The sequence below is a fragment of the Cnephaeus nilssonii genome (genome assembly GCF_951640355.1).
Source record: "Cnephaeus nilssonii genome assembly, chromosome: 6".
Classification (NCBI taxonomy): domain Eukaryota; kingdom Metazoa; phylum Chordata; class Mammalia; order Chiroptera; family Vespertilionidae; genus Cnephaeus; species Cnephaeus nilssonii.
The window spans coordinates 49,201,823-49,219,695 of record NC_137077.1 but is presented as its reverse complement, the minus strand read 5'-3'; the positions used below and the strand labels follow the sequence as shown (position 1 = coordinate 49,219,695).

The window sequence follows — 17,873 nt, the reverse complement described above, 5'->3', positions numbered from 1 at the left end:
CCACCACAGGCCCCTCGCTCAGGCCGCCCCACGCCCCAAGGGAACCCCACCCTGATCCGGGACACCCTTCAGGGCAAACCAGCTGGCCCCCACCCCTGTACCAGGCCTCTATCCTATCTAATAAAAGAGTAATATGCAGATTGATCATCACTGCAACACACAATATAGCTGCCCCCATGTGGTCAAAGATCCTGCCCCCATGTGGACACAAGATGGCCACCACAAGATGGCCAGCAGGAGAGAGCAGTTGGGAGGCACCCGGCCTGCAAGGGAGGGCAGTTGAGAGGGACCAAGCCTGCAAGGGAGGGCAGTTGGAGGTGATCAACCCTGCAGGAGAGGGCAGTTAGGGGTGACCAGGCCGGCAGAGGAGGAAAGTTGGGGGCAAACAGGCTGGCAGCAGAGTGGTTAGGGGGTGATCAGGCTGGCAGGCAGAAGCGGTTAGGGGCAATCAGGAAGGCAGGCAGGCAAGCAGTTGGGAGCCAGCAGTCCTGGATTGTGAGAGGGATGTCCGACTGCCCATTTACGGGCAGTCGGACATCCCTCAAGGGGTCCCATATTGGAGAGGGTACAGGCTGGGCTAAGAGACAACCCCGCTCCATGCACGAATTTCGTGCACCGGGCCTCTAGTGTTTGTATAAGAAAAAAAACATAATTTACATACATAGGGTTGAGTATTATCCACAGTTTCAGGTATCCACTGGGGGTCTTGTAATGTATTCCCCACAGATAAGGGGGGGCCTACTGTAGAGAAAGTATCAATATCAGGAATGAAAGAAGCAGTATCACTATAGATCCACAGACATTAAAAGGATAAAAAGGATACTAATACAAACAAATCTATGTACATAAATTCGACAACTTAGATGAAATGGACCAATTCCTTAAAAGCTGCAAAGTACTAAAACTCACCCGGAAAAAAATAGACTACCTGAATAACCTATATCTATTAAAGAAATTGAATTTGTAGTTTAAAACCTTCACACAAAGAAAACCCTAGACTCAGATGGCTTCACTGGAGAATTCTACCAAACTTAAAGAGAGAATTTTACATATCTCTTCCAGAAAAATTAAATGGAACATTTTCTAAATGGCTTTATAAAATCAGCATTATCCTGATACTAAAACTAAACAAAGACAGCACAAGAAAAAAACAAAACTACAAACCAATATCCACGTGAACAAAGATGCCAATTCCTCAACAAAATATTTTAATGAACCTTGGCCTAAATTTAATAAGTTATCTAAAAATCAACTAAAATGAATCATAGTTGTAAATGTAAAATGTGAAACTATAAAAAAACCTTTAGAAAGAAACAAAGAAGACTATCTTGGTAACCTTTGACAAAGAATTTTTATACCAAAACATGATCCATAAAAGAAATACACAAATTTGACTTAATGAAAATTTAAAACTTTAGCTCTACAAAAGACATTGTTAAGAGATGAAAAAGAAAAACTACACATTCGGAAAAAATATATACAACTTATTTATCTGACAAAAGACTCATATCCAGGATATATTAAAAGAAAAAAACTCTCAAAACTCACAGAAAAATAACAAATAATCCAATTTAAAAACTAGGCAAAAGGCCCTGGCTGGTGTGGTTCAGTTGGTTGGAGCATCGTCCCATGTACCAGAAGGTCACAGGTTCAATTCCCAGTTAGGGCACATACCTAGGTTTCAGGTTTGGCCCCCTGTTGGGGCATGTACAGGAGGCAACTAACTGATGTATTTCTCTCATCTCTCTTCTCCCTCCCCTCCCCTCCCCTCCCCTCCCCTCCCCTCCCCTCTAAAATAAATTTAAAAACCAGGCAAAATATTTGAGCAAGCACTTCACCAAAGATATATAAAATACATGGTAATAAGTATGTGAAAAGATGCTCAATATCATTAGCCATTAGGGAAATGCAAATTGAAATCACAAGATAACACTACATACCTATTAAAGTGGCTAGAATAAAAAATCTGAATGTTCAATGTCACTAAACATCAAGGAAATGCAAATCAAAACTACAATGAGATATTACCTCACACCTGTCAGATGGCTATGACAAAAAAAAAAGACATTAAGTGTTAGCAAGGATGTGGAGAAATGTTGGAACCCTTGCACACTATTGCTAGGAATGCAAAAGGGTACAGCTGCAATGGAAAAACAGTATGGAGGTTCCTCAAAAAATTAAAAAAAGAACTACCGTATGATTTAGCAATCCCACTTCTGTGTATATACTCAAAGAAATTGAAATCAGGATCTCAAAGAGATATTAGCTCTCCCAGTGTTCATCACAGCATGATTCACAATAGCCAAAATTGGAAATGTCCATCAATAGATGAACTGATTTTAAAATGGGGCACATTGGAATACTATTCAGCCTTTTCAAAGAAGGAAAATTTGCCTGGCCGGCTTAGCTCAGTGGTTGAGCACTGACCTGTGAACCAGGAGGTCATGGTTCAATTCCCGGTCAGGACATTTGTCCGTCTGGTTGGAGGCTTGATCCCCAGTGTGGATGTGCAGGAGGCAGCCAATCAATGATTCTCTCTCATCACTGATGTTTCTATCTTCCTCTCTCCCTCTCCCTTTCTCTCTAAAAATCAATAAAAATATTTTAAAAACATTTTTAAATAAATAAATAAAGGAAAATATGACACAAGCTACAACATGAATGAACTTTGGTGACATTGTTCATCATCAAGGAAATGCAAATCAAAACTACAATGAGATATTACCTCACACCTATCAGATGGCTAACATCTGAGAAATTGTGCATGATTCTGCTTATATGAGTTACCTAACATATTCAAATTCACAGAATTCAAGTGGAATGATAGTTGCAAGGGGTTGGGGGAGGGCAAAATGGGAGTTTACTAATCAATGGGCATAGAATTTCAGTTAAGTAAGATGAATAAACTCTAGAGATATTATAAACCTTGTACCTATAGTCAACAATAATGTATTGCACATCTAAAATTTTGCTGAGGGTAAATCTCACATTAAGTGTTCTTACCACAATAACATAAACTTTAAAAAAATTGACAATTCCAAGTGCAAATGAGGATATGGAACTCTCATATATTGCTGATGGGAATGTAAAATGGTACAACCCCTTGATGAATGGATAAACAAACTATTACATAACCAGCAATGAAATACTACTCAGCAATAAAAAAGAACAAACTACTGATAGATGTAACAACATGGATTAAATCTCCACGGTATTGTGCTGAGTGAAAGAAGCCAATCTCAAAGAGTTACCGGTATATCCTGTAGTGTAATTCCATTTATATGACATTCTAGAAAAGGCAAAAACACAGGAATGGAGAACTGATCAGGGGTTGCCAGGGATTAGGAGTCAAAAAGAATCTGACTACAAAGGGGCAGCAGTGGGGAGCTTTTTGAGGTGAAGGAACTGTTCTCTATCCTGATTGTGGTGGTGATTACATGAATCTATACATGTGTTAAGATTCATGGAACTGTATACCAAAGTTTCTTCAACTGTACTATTTGTAAATTGTAAAAATAGTAACAATAAAAGAAAAAATAACTAAAGCTGTTAAAAATAAAAGGAAAAATACAGTCGCTATATATGAACTAGAACTTTAAAAGCTTTTCAAATATTAGTTGTATTGAACTTAGTCTTTGAAGGACAGTATGCTATTTGATCATAGTTCCCTAACAGAAATATATTTCCAAATAGAAAAAAGAACACTGTTTGTCCCAGGGACACTGTGTATTGGCCTAAAGTCACAACTAGACTGCAGGGGTTCTGATACCTAAATTTTGGCCATAATAACACTGATACTTGCTCAAAATGCAGACTAAGCACCCATACTTTGAACTCTATACTGGATTTTTATATACTACCCCCAAAAGTCAGCATTCAGTTGTCACAAATAAGAGTTCTTACCAGGTTTTGTGATTAAACGGTGGAAGAAAAAAAAAAAAAAACAGCTAGAAAGGCCTTGAGAACTCAACATCTGTAAACAGAATCAGTGCCTATAAGGAACTGATGTTTCTGGATTCCTGGCTAGAAAAGTGACACTGTCTGAAGATATTTTTTTCTTGAAAATTTGCAACAGATTGCACTAATAAATGCACTGCTCTTAAAACAAACAAACAAACAAAAAACAGAACACCTTTCTCTGAGCACTCCCCTGGACAAAGGCAGCGTTCCAGAACAGAGCCCAAGCAGTGCCCTGTATGACTGCTATGCCTCATCACTGGAAACCAGCAAGGTGGCCTGCTGAGGAGTGGGAAGCAGAAGATGTGGCAACTCCTAAACCTACTGGGGACAATATAAACCAAAGACTTACTAATGGTCAGGAAGGAGCATGTGGCTAGGAACAAAGCACATCAGCCCCCAAGGGTCAGGTTGGATATAATCTGATTAAAATTAAACACGAGCTCTAGCCAATTTGGCTCAGTGGATAGAGAGTTGGTCTGCGGACTGAAGGGTATGGGTTCGATTCCAGTCAACGGCATGTACCTCGATTGCAGGCTCTATCCCTGGCCTGGTTGGGGTGCATGTGGGAGGCAACCAATTGATGTGTCTCTCTCACATCAATGTTTCTCTCTCTGTGTCTCCCCCTCTCCCTCCCACTCTCTCTAAAAATCAATGAAAAAATTTTCCTCAGGTGAGGATTAACAAACAAAATGAAAAACACTCAAATCTAATAACGAGTCTCTGACAGCCACTCATCACACAGAATGGACTTATTTTCTTTGAACTAGAAAGCTTTTGAGCAATTTCTAATGCCAAGAGTCTACATTAAGATCCCAACATAAAAGAAGTCTTACTCCTTTGGCACTTATGTCTGAGGTTTCCAGTGTGAACCAGAAAAAGAAAAGCCTTGTGAGGTAAGTGAAATACTCACATGATCATTCTACTTTGTTTCCCCTCTATAGTCAACCACTCACTCTGTGCCTTTCTTGAGTCTTATAGTCACTCTGCCTTTTCTGGAGACAAGAAATAAGAAATATTATAAAAGAAGGAAAGCAAAAAAAATTGTGTTTAATCTATAAATAGTACTTGCACTAGAATATCTATATTAATAAAACAAATGGCCATCATTCAGTTAAGCGGTCTTTACGAACTTCCCTCATCCAAGGCTACCTGAAGAATGCCTTCCCAAGGGGCTGTTGTTTAACTGTTCTTAATCACTGTTACTGTGAGCACTCAAACGAGGAAGCAGGTACACCCTTACAATGTGATTGCACAGAGAACCTCCTAGTGGGATTACTGTAAGGATGCTTTGTGCCCCTAAAGAGACGGCTAAACTTACTAACATTCCGTACATGAACTCTGCCTGCTCTACTGGTCCCACACAAACCATGGCGACGCTGCCAACTGTCTAAGCACAGACTGTGGCAAATGCTAATGGGATTTGCATGAACTCAATGACTTTAGTGGTGAGAAGGGAAAAAACATGAACAAATTAAAGGAAATGTTTTATTGCATTACATTAAATTACTTTTCTCATTCTGTTATTTTGTATGTATATATTCTGACTAGAGACCCGGTCACGAAATTCGTGCACGGTAGGGTCCCTAGGCCTGGCCGGCGATCAGGGCTGATCTGTGGGGTGACCAGCAGGGCAATCGGGGGAGGGGGGGTGGGGAGGGAGCCCCCTGCTGGCACCCGCCTTGGCCGGCCTGGTGCTGCCCGCTCGCTGGCTACACCCACCGCCGCCACTGGCACCCTCCTTGGCTGGCCTGAGGCCTGCAGGCTGGGGGCAGCTCCTGCATTGAGCATCTGCTCCCTGGGGTCAGTGTGCATTACAGCGGTCATTCCACCATTTGGTCGATTTGCATACTAGGCTTTTATTATATAGGCTGTTCCAATCACCCTTTATTTTTTCTTATTCAATGATCTTTACTGACTACAAAAGGTTGGGGCAGAACCCAAGTTCCCTGAGCTCAGCCTTTGCTCTAAATCCCCACTATATTTTGAAGTTGCGCATGACAGCCCACGTGTCTTGTACTCCAGCTTGGCCAAGGAAGTTTATGCAAGTCAAGTCTGACATTGTGTGTCCAAAGCCCGATTCAGTACCCTAAGAGAAAGCCACAGCACTGGCTGATAAGGCTTTACCTCTTTCTTTCTGCTTTCACATATTAGAATCCTCTCAGTTGCTATCCTTAATTCTCCCTGCAATTTCAAATACTACTGCTCTCCTGAAGCACAGAGGATGTAAGCAAATGATCAAAGAAAGAAAGCCAGGGCGTTTCAGCAAAGACAAAACAGTCATCCATCAGGTCTATGAAAAGGAGTATAATTTTTGTTTCTCTATACACTAAACTGAAGGTTGGTTGAAAATACCAAGAATAAAAAAAAGATGAATTAAGTGGCTGTAAATGGGTAGAATGAAAGACTCCAAAATAAGAAAAGGATAGAGACCCACAGAGATTAAGTAATCTTTATCAGTGAGAGGGCACAGAGAATAAAGCAGTTGGGAGATTTAGGTTTTCCTTACAGAAATAACACTAGGAGCTCTGGGGGGGGGGGGGGGGGGGGGGAAACCCCTCCGCAGAGAAAGGGTTAAAAGTCAGAAGTAAAGGCAGCTTGCTAACCAAGACGCTCTGGATAGACTGCCAACACGTATGACAGAGCAGACTTCCCCAGATTTTCTAAATAGAATACTCTCTGTCTCTAAAATTTCAAAATAGCAAAATAATCTTTAACTGTTCCTCCTTCCCTTTTCACCTTGTAAAGTCAATCACCAAGTCCTATTGAGTCATCCTATAAACTATTTCTTACATTAGAAAACTGTCACTTAAACACACACATCCATGTGACACACATATACAAAATTATGTTATTTTCCTTCCTGCCCATCTTTTTCATTATTTTCCTACTCCATGCCTTTGTCACCACACAGCTAGGCCAAATCAAAGAGCCCATTAGCTGGATGTTCATTCTAGTCCGTGCTATTCGACAGTGCTGCCCAATTCTCCTACAGCATTAGAGCAGCTTTGATGGGGTGGCATTCTATACTCCCTCAGAAATCTTCTATGTTCTCCATCGTCTCTAAGGATAAGTACAACTTCCCAAAAGCCTTAATATTTGGCAAACGATACCCTATCTATCTTTCCAGGCTTCTCTGCACCGGGGGATTCCACCGAAGCCCAACGGATTTGTTCACTGCTCCCTGAAAACACTGTACATTCTCACCTTCTCACTTTGGCTCACACTGTTCTACCCAACCATTCTGTAAAGTCCAGCGCAAATCATACTTCTTCCATCAATCATACCAGCCTGAAGTTCTTTCCTTTCTAAAAAATCAATTTACTTATTTTCTATACCACTTATGTGGCAATTAAACCTTTCTCAATTGCTATCATGAACCATTATGAAAACGTCTACTTATTAAGCATTTTGTGTTTATAATTTATTTTACCAAATAAATAAGTTCCTAAAATATAAGGTTTATCTTTTCTGTATCTTTCAGTACTTGCCACAAGGTCTCACCTTTAGTTGTTGCTCACTAAATATCTGTTGGTTGTGTGTGGTCAGGATAGGTGATTTATAGCTCCCCACTGAAAGCAGTAATTCCATGAATGTAGTGAGACTAATAGCTCTCAAGGTCATGTCTTCCTCTATACTTTTATTTTCATAGATAATTTTCCAATGGAAATCCTAAAAAGCAATGTATGTAATACAAAAGGACTCCTTTGACCCAAACTAACTTTTTACTTTAAATAAGCTAAGAAATTAGGATATATATTTCACTATGAAAAATAAAACGGAGGGATTATCTATGTCTAAAGAAAAATGGGGGATTAATTGATCTAAGATGATCCAGAATTAGAGTTCAAATCCTCAAACTATTTTAATAGTCTTCCTCAAAAGACAACAGAATTAATGTGTCTGGGGTCAGGGGAGAGAATGTGTGTGCCTGCATATACATGAACAAAAGGATACTGGTAACAAGAGAAACTGGGAACAGTAGTTGCCGTTATGGAATACACACTGGGCGATTGGGAGACAGTAAAGAAGACTTAACTGTGAACTCTCCTATATTTGAACTCTATTAACTATTCAAACAAATAAATATAAAAGATATACTTTACCACATAGAATGGAAGAGATGCCTTTAACAGTGCCTTTTGAGAAAATGTTTTTATATTAAACTAGTGGCCCGGTGCACAAAATTCGTGCACGGGGGAGGGGTGTCCCTCAGCCTGGCCTGCACCCTCTCCAATCTGGATTGGGCCTAAACCGGCAGTTGGACATCCTTCTCACAATCCAGGACCACTGGCTCCTAACCGCTCGCCTGCCTGCCTGATTGCCCCTAACCGCTTCTGCCTGCCAGCCTAATTGCCCCCTAACTGCTCCCCTGCCAGCCTGATTGATGCCTAACTGCTCCCCTACCGGCCTGATCGCCCCCAACTGCCCTCCCCTGCCGCGACCCGCCTCCTCCTCTGGGACCCACCTCCTCCGCACGAGGCAGCAGAGACGCCGGGACCGGCCTCCTCCATGCCACGCGGAACCCTCAGGCCTCACCGCACGGAGTGACCACTGGGCCCCACCTCCGCTGTGTGTGTGGCCATCTTGTGGTGCCATCTTTGTGGTGTCCATCTTTGTGGCGGCCATCTTGTGACAACCGAGAGCCACCTAGGCTTATATTAGTAGAGGTAACTTAAAATCCTAAAAAAAAAGGTTTAAAAAACCTTTACGAATGTTACTAAATTTTTTGCTCTAGAACAAGAAAATATTCTCCAGCTTTTCCAATGCAGAAATAGAAAAAGAGCCTTGGCCGGTTTGGCTCAGTGGATAGAGCGTCAGCCTGCGGACTCAAGGGTCCCAGGTTTGATTCTGGTCAAGGGCATGTACCTTGGTTGCGGGCACATCCCCAGTAGGGAGTGTGCAGGAGGCAACTGATCGAGTTTCTAACTTTCTCCCTTCCTCTCTAAAAAATCAATAAAATATATTTTTTTTAAAAGAAAAAGAAAGCAATTTGCAGCAAAGTTCTAGCAGACTTAGAGATAAATTTAAAAAACAAAAACACCTTCCTAAAGTTCTGTGCCCTATTGGGATCACTCTAGTTCAGTAGTACACAGAGATGTACCCAAAGGTATCTGCAGAGGGGAGAGAAGTCCTTCTCTTAAAATCTGAATAGTTCCCCAAATCCCCATCCATTGCAGTCATGCACTTTCTCTCATTCTCCGCTATAATGATCCTTCACTCTCCCAATACCTTCTTCTCTATCACAATACAAATCTTTTAAAATGCCTTATTTTCTTCTTTCTTCAAGACATTTTCTTCTTTGTAGTCTTCACCAAAATCTTAGGAAATCCAACTGAGAATTCTTCAACAAATGAGATCTCTGGTTATTCTGACCTCTGAGAAAGCTCTACCAGTCTCATTTGTAACCTGCTCACTTTTTCTCTGCAATTTAATAATAATGCATCAATTTGTTTTCATTTGAAAGCATTTTACTCAGCTTCTTATTAAGACAAAAAGACACTAGTGAATGTGAAGTGGAAGCCTTTTGTATCAGCCTTAATTGAAGAAGAAGCCCTTCTGAAACAAGAAACTAACCCTGTAATAAATTAAGCCCTATTTATTTACAGGGCCGTCATTCAGTAAAATGAAGGAAAAATGTTATTGCACACTCGTTTCTAGTGAACATTAAGCTTCTGAAGGCTCAGCCTTCAATTGTCTATACTATTAAAATAAGGAGAGAATAAGAATAGATGAAAATGAATAGCTTTTTCACTGACTGTTATTGGTGTTCTCTTTATCAATCATTATCTCAAAATTTAAAGCGACATTTTAATTTTTATTTTTTCTCTCTCTTCCCAAGTTCACCCTGGTAGAAATGCTAATGATCAATTAAATACCCAAATGTAGAAGAAGGGAGAAAAATAAATGGTATGTAAAATTCACGGCCTAGATAATTCACAGCCTAGATAATCCATCCCTGGGTAAATAAACACTCATTGTATTTCTCTAATGTTCTTACTCCCAGGAACTCAAAAGCTTTTACAGATAAAAACTGCACTAATTAACTGAGTATGAAAGGAGTCCATTAATATGTCTTTTGAGGGATTTCAGCGCTTTCCATTTCCAGATTCTGGTACAATCCTGATGAAGACAGGACGCCTCGCCCTACCAGCAACAGTGCATGTAAAAGTGCTCCAAAATGCCCCGGCTAACATTTCATCGTCCGAACCCAGCGCACTCCCAGGATCCAGAGGGCTTAAGTTCCACGAGCACCTCTTAGACCCTCAGGCTTCCAGCTTTTTTTTTGGGGGGGGGGGTTACACTCTCCTCAGTATGACACATTTCCACATACCTCAGAGAAATCTTAACTATCATCCTCTTTCACCTTTGTTCTTCTAGCCCAAGATTCTCCCAGAACTTTTTCTGCTCCAACGCACAAACCCCTCCTAGCACTGATTCCCAGTACACACTGTCCTCCTCTCAGTCCTACATCAATTTCAGCCTTGCATAAGCCAAGTCCAGGTGGTAGTGGTCAAAACGCCACTGTGATCCTGGTCATAACTTATGTTGGCAATTTGAGAGCATTTATTAGTAGCCAAGTGTATATATTTAAGGGCAGGAGAAAGAAAAAAGATAGACACCAAGACATGACGACTTTTTAAAAAGTAGCTAGGATAGTTATAGAAACAAAACAAATATATTACTAAAATGCCTCTTATTTTCATCCACGTTCTCTTTGCTGATACATCTTCTGCCCATTTCTCCTCATTCTTTCTATTTCCAAAATGCTCTCCGTCAAAGGCACTTCTGCCTTTCTTTTGATTATCCCAGAATCTTGCACTATGCCCACGCACTAAAATGTGGTTAGCTGCCTAGGATAATGATAATTTCTTTAAAAAGCCAAAACTGCCAAAACCGGTTTGGCTCAGTGGATAGAGCGTCGGTCTGCGGACTGAAAGGTCCCAGGTTCGATTCCGGTCAAGGGCATGTACCGTGGTTGTGGGCACATCCCCGGTAGGGGGTGTGCAGGAGGCAGCTGGTCGATGTTTCTCTCTCATCGATGTTTCTAGCTCTCTATCCCTCTCCCTTCCTCTCTGTAAAAAATCAATAAAATATATTTTAAAAAAAAGTCAAAACTGTTCACACTGGTTATATGAACACGAGGATATAACACCATTTAATGGGAAAAGAATCTTTAAGTATGTGTCAACCAACCTAGGTACCAGTCTCCACTCCACCACTTAATTGTCCGATAGCCCTAGACAACTCACTTGAAGCACTGGATACTCACTCAGTTTCCTCGGCTATAAAATGGGTAGAATAATATTTGCCTCACCTAATTCAAATAATCAACTGATAGAATGATTTATAAACACACTAACTAACAAAGGTCAACCATGACACCTAACAGTATGAGGCCCCTTCAAATGAAACAGTTCAAAGACGACATAATGGGAAGACCTGGAATCGTGCTGAAGACCAAAGCAATTCCAAACTTGTATAATCACTTACCAAGTTAAAATATCCAACTCAAGGAAGAATAAAGGGGAGTCTCGGCTGTTGTGTCCATTCCACCTCCAGACCCCAGGCTATAGCCAAAAACAGCTTAGTTGCCTGCCAACTGGTGAGTGCCAAAGCTTTCCTTTTGGGTAAAGAGTCCTATTCTAGAATAGGTTGGGAATGAACGAGGCAAGAGTTACTCTGGTAACTGCAATTGCACTGTGATGGTGAAGACCAGCACTACAACTGTAGAGTAAAGCCTTTCTCCATTTAGACTAGCAATGTCCAACCAAGTCAGGGTACCTGTGCTTCTATCCTGCATGCCAGACTGAAGCTAAGGCAACTGTCTGCTTTTCAGACTACTGAAATTTAATACAGTACATATATACTATATCAAATACACACATAAATACACACTAAGCTGCTAAATCCTTAGAGGGAAAGGAGCAAATATATATTGAGCTCTATGTGTCAGAAACCATAAGGAAACAGAGATTTCATTTAATCCTCACAAACACCCTGTAACATAGATATCATTATTCCTACTTTTATAGACGAGAACACTGACGCTTAGATAGATTAAGTAACTTGCCCAAGGTCACAAAGCTAGTAAGTAGCAGAGTCAAGACTTGAACTTGGTTTTGCCTAACTCCAAAGCCCACACTGCTTCTTGCATTTTCTTAATAGCAAAACCATGGCCAACTTCTTGGGTCTTCATTTCACCTTAATTCCTGGCATACCATCTAACTGCATGTCCTCATTGTGTCTTTTATAACTTCACAGAGGGGCAGATAAAAATTTTCCTTAAGACTTCCTCTTTATCTCTCCTTTTCCTGCATTTAGTTCCTATTCCTGCACAAACTATTCTTTTTGAGGCTGAATCACTGGGATAGACCTATAAGTCTGCCACACAACATTTCAGCATTAATATACCTAAAGAATAAAAGATCTGTTTCCTACTTTCAATATTTTAATAGCCATAGTTTTTGAGCATGGTATAATTTTATTTTTTTAATATATCTTTTTATTGATTCCAGAAAGGAATGGAGAGGGAGAGAGAAATAGAAACATCAGTGATGAGAGAGAATCATTGATCGGCTGCCTCCTGGATGTCCCCCACTGGAAATCTAGCCTGAAACGCAGACATGTGCCCTGACCGGAATCAAACCATGACCTCCTGGTTCATAGGTCAATGCTCAACCATTGAGCCATGCCAGTCGGGCATGGTATCATATTCTAAACTAGTTACTGTCATTTAAAGAGTGGCAGTGCCTAGCTAGTACATTGCTTCACACACAGTAGGTGCAGAGGGAAAATATTTGTTGATTCATTGATTAAGAAAGATTTCTTTACTCCTTTAATGAACTTGCTATATTTAAATCAAGAGACTTTATAGGAGCCCAAGTCTAAGAATGAATTATTTCACATTAAAGATAATTTTCTGGAAATTTTAAAAATGATTCAGAAAAAAAGATAAATTGAAATACAACAATCTAGTGTTTAATTCCCTAAATAATTAATGGACTATGAACGTAAGAGTTGAAAAGTCTTGGTTTAAAAAATACTGTTATTTTCAAAATAAACAAACAAAACAAAAACAAACTCAGAGACACAGAGAAAAAAAATGATGGCTGCCAGATGGGAGAGGGGCTGGGAGGTTGGGTGACAAAGGTGAAGGCATTAAGAAGTACAAATTTATCATTATAAAATAATCACAGGAATGTAAAGTACAGTGAGGGGAATATAGTCAATAATATTGTAATATTGTGTCAGGTGGGTACTAGACTAAGTTGGGTGATCATTTTGTAAGTTAATAAATGTCTAATCACTATGTTGTATACCTGAAACTAATATAATATTGTATGTCAACTGTAAGTGACACCATAAAACATAGACAAACAGTTTTGCTTATGGTGATAAGACTGACATTTTTCATATATTAAAATTTTTCTGCAATAAGTGTGTTATTTTTTATAATTAAGGAAACTGATCTCATTCTGCATAACTGTATTTTTAACATTTTCTATACAGCGTGGGTTTATTTTCTCAGATATAATCTATCAGAATTTAATATTCATTAATTCATGCACATGTCTCTAGAACAACATATTACATAATATCAGGACATTTAAGATATTTTCTTCATTCATGTAATCTTTTTCTTGCTTTCAGTGGATTGTCTCTTTCTCTGTATTCTGTTCAAGCAGGTGCATGTTTCTTGTATACGCTCCATAGAACACTGATTATCAATCTTTTCTTGGTAACAAACACAAGTTACGACATTGTCCCCTGACACAAGTCCAGTTTATGTCATTTAACTTTATGTATGCTACCTTTCCAATGGCGTTAAAGTACTTCAATCACAGAGAAACCCAAAATGGAATGAGCTACGTTCTGTGGTAATGAGTTGCCTACCAACAGAAGTATTCAAAGCAGAGATCTCTCATAAGGGATTCCTGTGCTGGGTGGAAGGTTATACGTGCTGTATTTTATGGCTCCCTTCCTATTCTAGGATTTTAAAATAATTTTTTGACAAGTCCACTCAGTGATACAATGGACCGCATAGAGGCCTCCGTTACGTTGAGCCTTTTCCTCAGCGCGCTGTTTCAATCAACCAGAGAAGATGCCCCTCTGACCCAGCTTAACTTGGTGTGCTTTCTGATTACTCCCTGTGGAGACCCACTCCCATGGTATTAACAGTTTCTTGCTATTTGAAATTACTGAAGTGTGCTGAAATAATGCAGTCAGCAAAATACCACTGTATCCCTTACATATGGATCTGTTGCAGCCTGTAAAACGCTGTCTCCATGAGGGACAGCCAAAATGAAGAATTATGTGGGAGTAATAAAATATGATAACCAGGCCTGCAGCCTCAAGTATAAACCCAACTGCGCATGCACACACGGCTACAGAAAAGCCTGCTGACAATAAAAGCGAAGGGGAACCCAAATCGCGTTCAGCCTGCGTGCGCTCACTTGCCCAGCTGGGCCGGCCCGGGAACTGTCCTTTCAGCACCACAGCAAGAAACCCTGGCAGGAGACTAACCACGGGCCACCCAAGCGGGCTGGTGAGAACAAGTCGTTAAAGCTCCTACAGAGGCACCCGCGCGCAACTGGACGGTTGTTTTTAAGTATGCTATATTCCACTCCATAACCCTTTATTAATTTAAAACAAAATCCTTCAAATGTCTTGATAAAAGCTGACAAAGACCCAAATGAAAACCAAAGGTATATTAAGTCAGCTCTTCAAACTCAGAGAAACCAATAACCGGCCTGAATTATCAAGAATTGCTTTGCAATACCCACTGCCAGCCCAACTAAGAACCACGGCACATTTACACATGCCCACCTCATAGTCAAGGGACACACAGAACATGCTTGCAGCCCTCTCCAGGAAGAGCCTCAATTTCTAGGACAGGGAATGCTTGCTGAATACCAAATCATCACTACCACCTCCCCCCTTCCAAGCAATCAAATTCTCTTTCAGGGAGAATTGAAGGCCTTATGGGTCATGAGTTCCAACGAAAAATGCTGCAGTATTTCAAGAACCAGGTTACAGGCAACGTGCTACAAAGCTTTCAGCATTTTAAGTGTGATTCCCCCGAGATCCCTACCAGGATGATACTGGGTGGTAATGTTATCCAGCCATTTGCATTACACATCAAAAAAAAATTTTTTTTTGAGAAAAGAAAAAGCTCACCCACCCCTGAAAATCTAATGCACGTGGAGAAAAGAGAAGTATGGAGAGACTGGGGAACGGGGAAAACCTACCACACCCGAAATCTCCTTTGGAAGCTAAAACATCCCCCAGCCCTAACACACTGCTACCTCTCTAAAAGCTCCCCGGGTTCAAACTTGAGAAAACCGTTATAAAAAGCACTCTCCCCTTTTGCCCTCCAAGCCCTCACCCACACTTCCTGCTTCCATCCCTGCTTCCCTGGTGCCCACTGTGCATTAAAAGCAGTTTTCCCTGCAGGTAGAACTTGCTCCACGCTAATTAGTCTCCCTCCCCCTGAATTAGCCAGATGCAATGCAAAGTTTCTTTTATCTATCCCCCCACCCCCACCTCCATCAGATAACATCCTTTTATTATGAACACAGACGCGGACTCTTGGGGATCTCCGGATATAAAATGTATTCCCTTCTGTTTCAAAAACTGCAGTGTAAGTGAGGGAGAGGGCACAGGGTGGAGTGGTTGGAAGGAACGCACGGTCTGAAGAACCTTATCTGTCAGGCTGAAAAAGGATTCCCACTCCACGCCACCTCGAGGCTGGGGCCACTGAAGGGGTCTGAAAGCCCAGACTAACCCCTGGAAAGTTAGCGGCCAAGTCTCCACCGGTGGCTGCTGCTGGCACGGAGGGGACGGAGCTGAGAGCTCTCGGGGGTGGGGTGGGGGAATGCAGAGGCTTTGGGGTCCTCCAATTACCATACGAGCACTAGAGAGGAAGGGTCCAAGCCCGTGGAGCCGGGCAGTCCCACAAGCCCAAGGCTAACAAGCCCAGGATGCGGCCGGCGGAGGCGAGGTGGGGGAGGGAAGGCAGAGAGGACGGGAGCGAGCTCTGCACCGGGTGGCGTAGAGGGGGGAAGGGGACATTCTGAAAGTGGTGTACTCCCCAATGCAGGAATCCCAGCCTTCCCAAGAAGGCCCCCCGGGGGGGCGGGGGGGCAACACAGCCCCAGAGCACGGGGACGGACGCATCCAGGAAAGGACAGGAGTCCTGGCTGCCCTAGGAACCCAGGAACCCTGGTTTCTGCCGTGGGTAACAATCCGGGTCCGGATGGGGGAGAAGGATGCAGTAAGACATGGGGGAGGGGGCCGAGGGAGATCCCGACAGCGCTGCCCTTGTCAGTACCACCCGGCGAGGAGCCCGATCTGCCCGGGCCCAGGGCCACGGGGTTCGAGAGGCTGCACGAGGAAGGGGCGCCGAGAGCGGGCAGCGTCCTCCCGTACCGTCCAAAGACGAGGAGAGCCAGGGGGTGGGGGTGGGGGCCGGTGGTCCTCGAGTCCTCAGGAAGCCCCGGCAAACACCAGCGAAGAACGCAGGACTTCCAAGCACCTGTCCGAAAGCGGCAGGGTAGGCGCCCAGCCCGCGGCCCCTCCGCCCCGCCGCGCGCTCTGCGGCAAAGCCCGAGACCCGAGACGGGCGAGTCCGCTCCAGGGTCCCAGGCGAGCGGGGGAGCTCGGCGGGCGCGGAGCGGCCGGGGCGGGGGCTCGGGGGCGACTTACGGCAGCGGCGGCGAGGGAGGCAGCGGCGGCCCTAGCGCGGGGCCCGGGAGGCGCGGCCGGACTGCAGAGGCGCCGAGGCTGCGGCGGGCGGGACTGCGGTGGGCGCCATCTTGGAGCGCTCCCCGCGCCCGCCCCGCGCCGCCCGAGCCCTTGCATAATTGATGACTCGCGCCCGCCGCGCGCCCCCGCGCCACCAGGCCCCCCGCCCGCCCGCCCCGCCCCCGCGCGACCCCGCCCGCGCGCCGCCCCCCGCCCGCGCGCCCGCGACCCACCTACCCCTGCAGGGCGCACCCGCTCGGCCGCACCGCGCCGCGCCGCGCCGCCCGCCCGCTCGCTAAGCGGGCTCCCAGGCCGGCGTCCCCGCGCCGCCCGGACCGGATCCAGGACGAGGGAGCAGGGCGCCGGCAGGGGGCGCCTCGCGGGAGCGCCTCGCGAGCGTCCCCGGGCCCGCCTCCCCGACGTCCCGCGGAGCGCGCGGGAGGGGCGCCCGCACTGAGCGACCGGACGGGGCCGCCAGGCTCCTGGCCACTGCCCGCTCCGGGCGTCGGGACCCGAAAGGTGCTCCGTGGCCCTGGGAGTGCCCAGCCTTCCCTTTGCCCTGAACCGAGACGCGGAAGGAAATGCCTGGCAATACTGCCAGGCTCGGTTGGGAGTTTCTGACATCTACAAACCCGGGAAGTCAGTTTACATGATCTTTGGCTAAATGAATAAAAATAAAAAAAACAGACGCAGAAGTCGACAGCAGTGGGAGACTTGTGATTCAATGGACAGGGCGTTGGTATAAGGAGCTGGGAAACATCGCTCCCCTGACACTCCCCAGGCCTAAAACTGTAAAGATCACTTTTATCTTTTCAACCTCAGTTTGTCCGTCTGTAAAGTAGGCATGAGCATTTGAACTGCTTACTCCACACTCTCTTACCAGGACCTAGATAAGGAATGTGAGAACTCTAAGCATTTTACTGTGCCTCTCTTCTACATGTTTCTACCACAAGTTCACAGTTAAGAGTGGAGGAGTATGGTCAGGCTGCCACTTACTAACTGGGTAAACTTGGACGTGAACGACTTTTCTAAGCTCCAGTGTTCTCCTCTGTAAAAGGGTACAGTCATAGCAACAACCTGGAGGTTTGTTGTGAGGATTAAAGAAGAGAATGCATTTCACACGTTTACAACACAATTTGCCACACAGTGTGCCTATCATGTAGTGTGGC

General features: G+C 43.7%; 1 protein-coding gene across 4 annotated transcripts in view; it reads right to left on the bottom strand.

Moving 5' to 3' along the window:
* SCN8A (sodium voltage-gated channel alpha subunit 8) overlaps positions 1–17,080 on the bottom strand; it is a 178,651-nt gene extending 161,571 nt beyond the window's left edge. For 3 of the 4 annotated variants that reach the window (XM_079774837.1, XM_079774841.1, XM_079774835.1), the window contains exon 1: positions 16,666–16,803. The gene's annotated coding sequence lies outside the window, so the exon portion shown is untranslated. Of the gene's footprint in view, positions 1–16,665; positions 16,804–16,941 lie in introns of those variants that run through there. The other variant, XM_079774836.1, reaches the window with a different exon arrangement.
* Between the last annotated feature and the right edge of the window lie 793 nt (positions 17,081–17,873).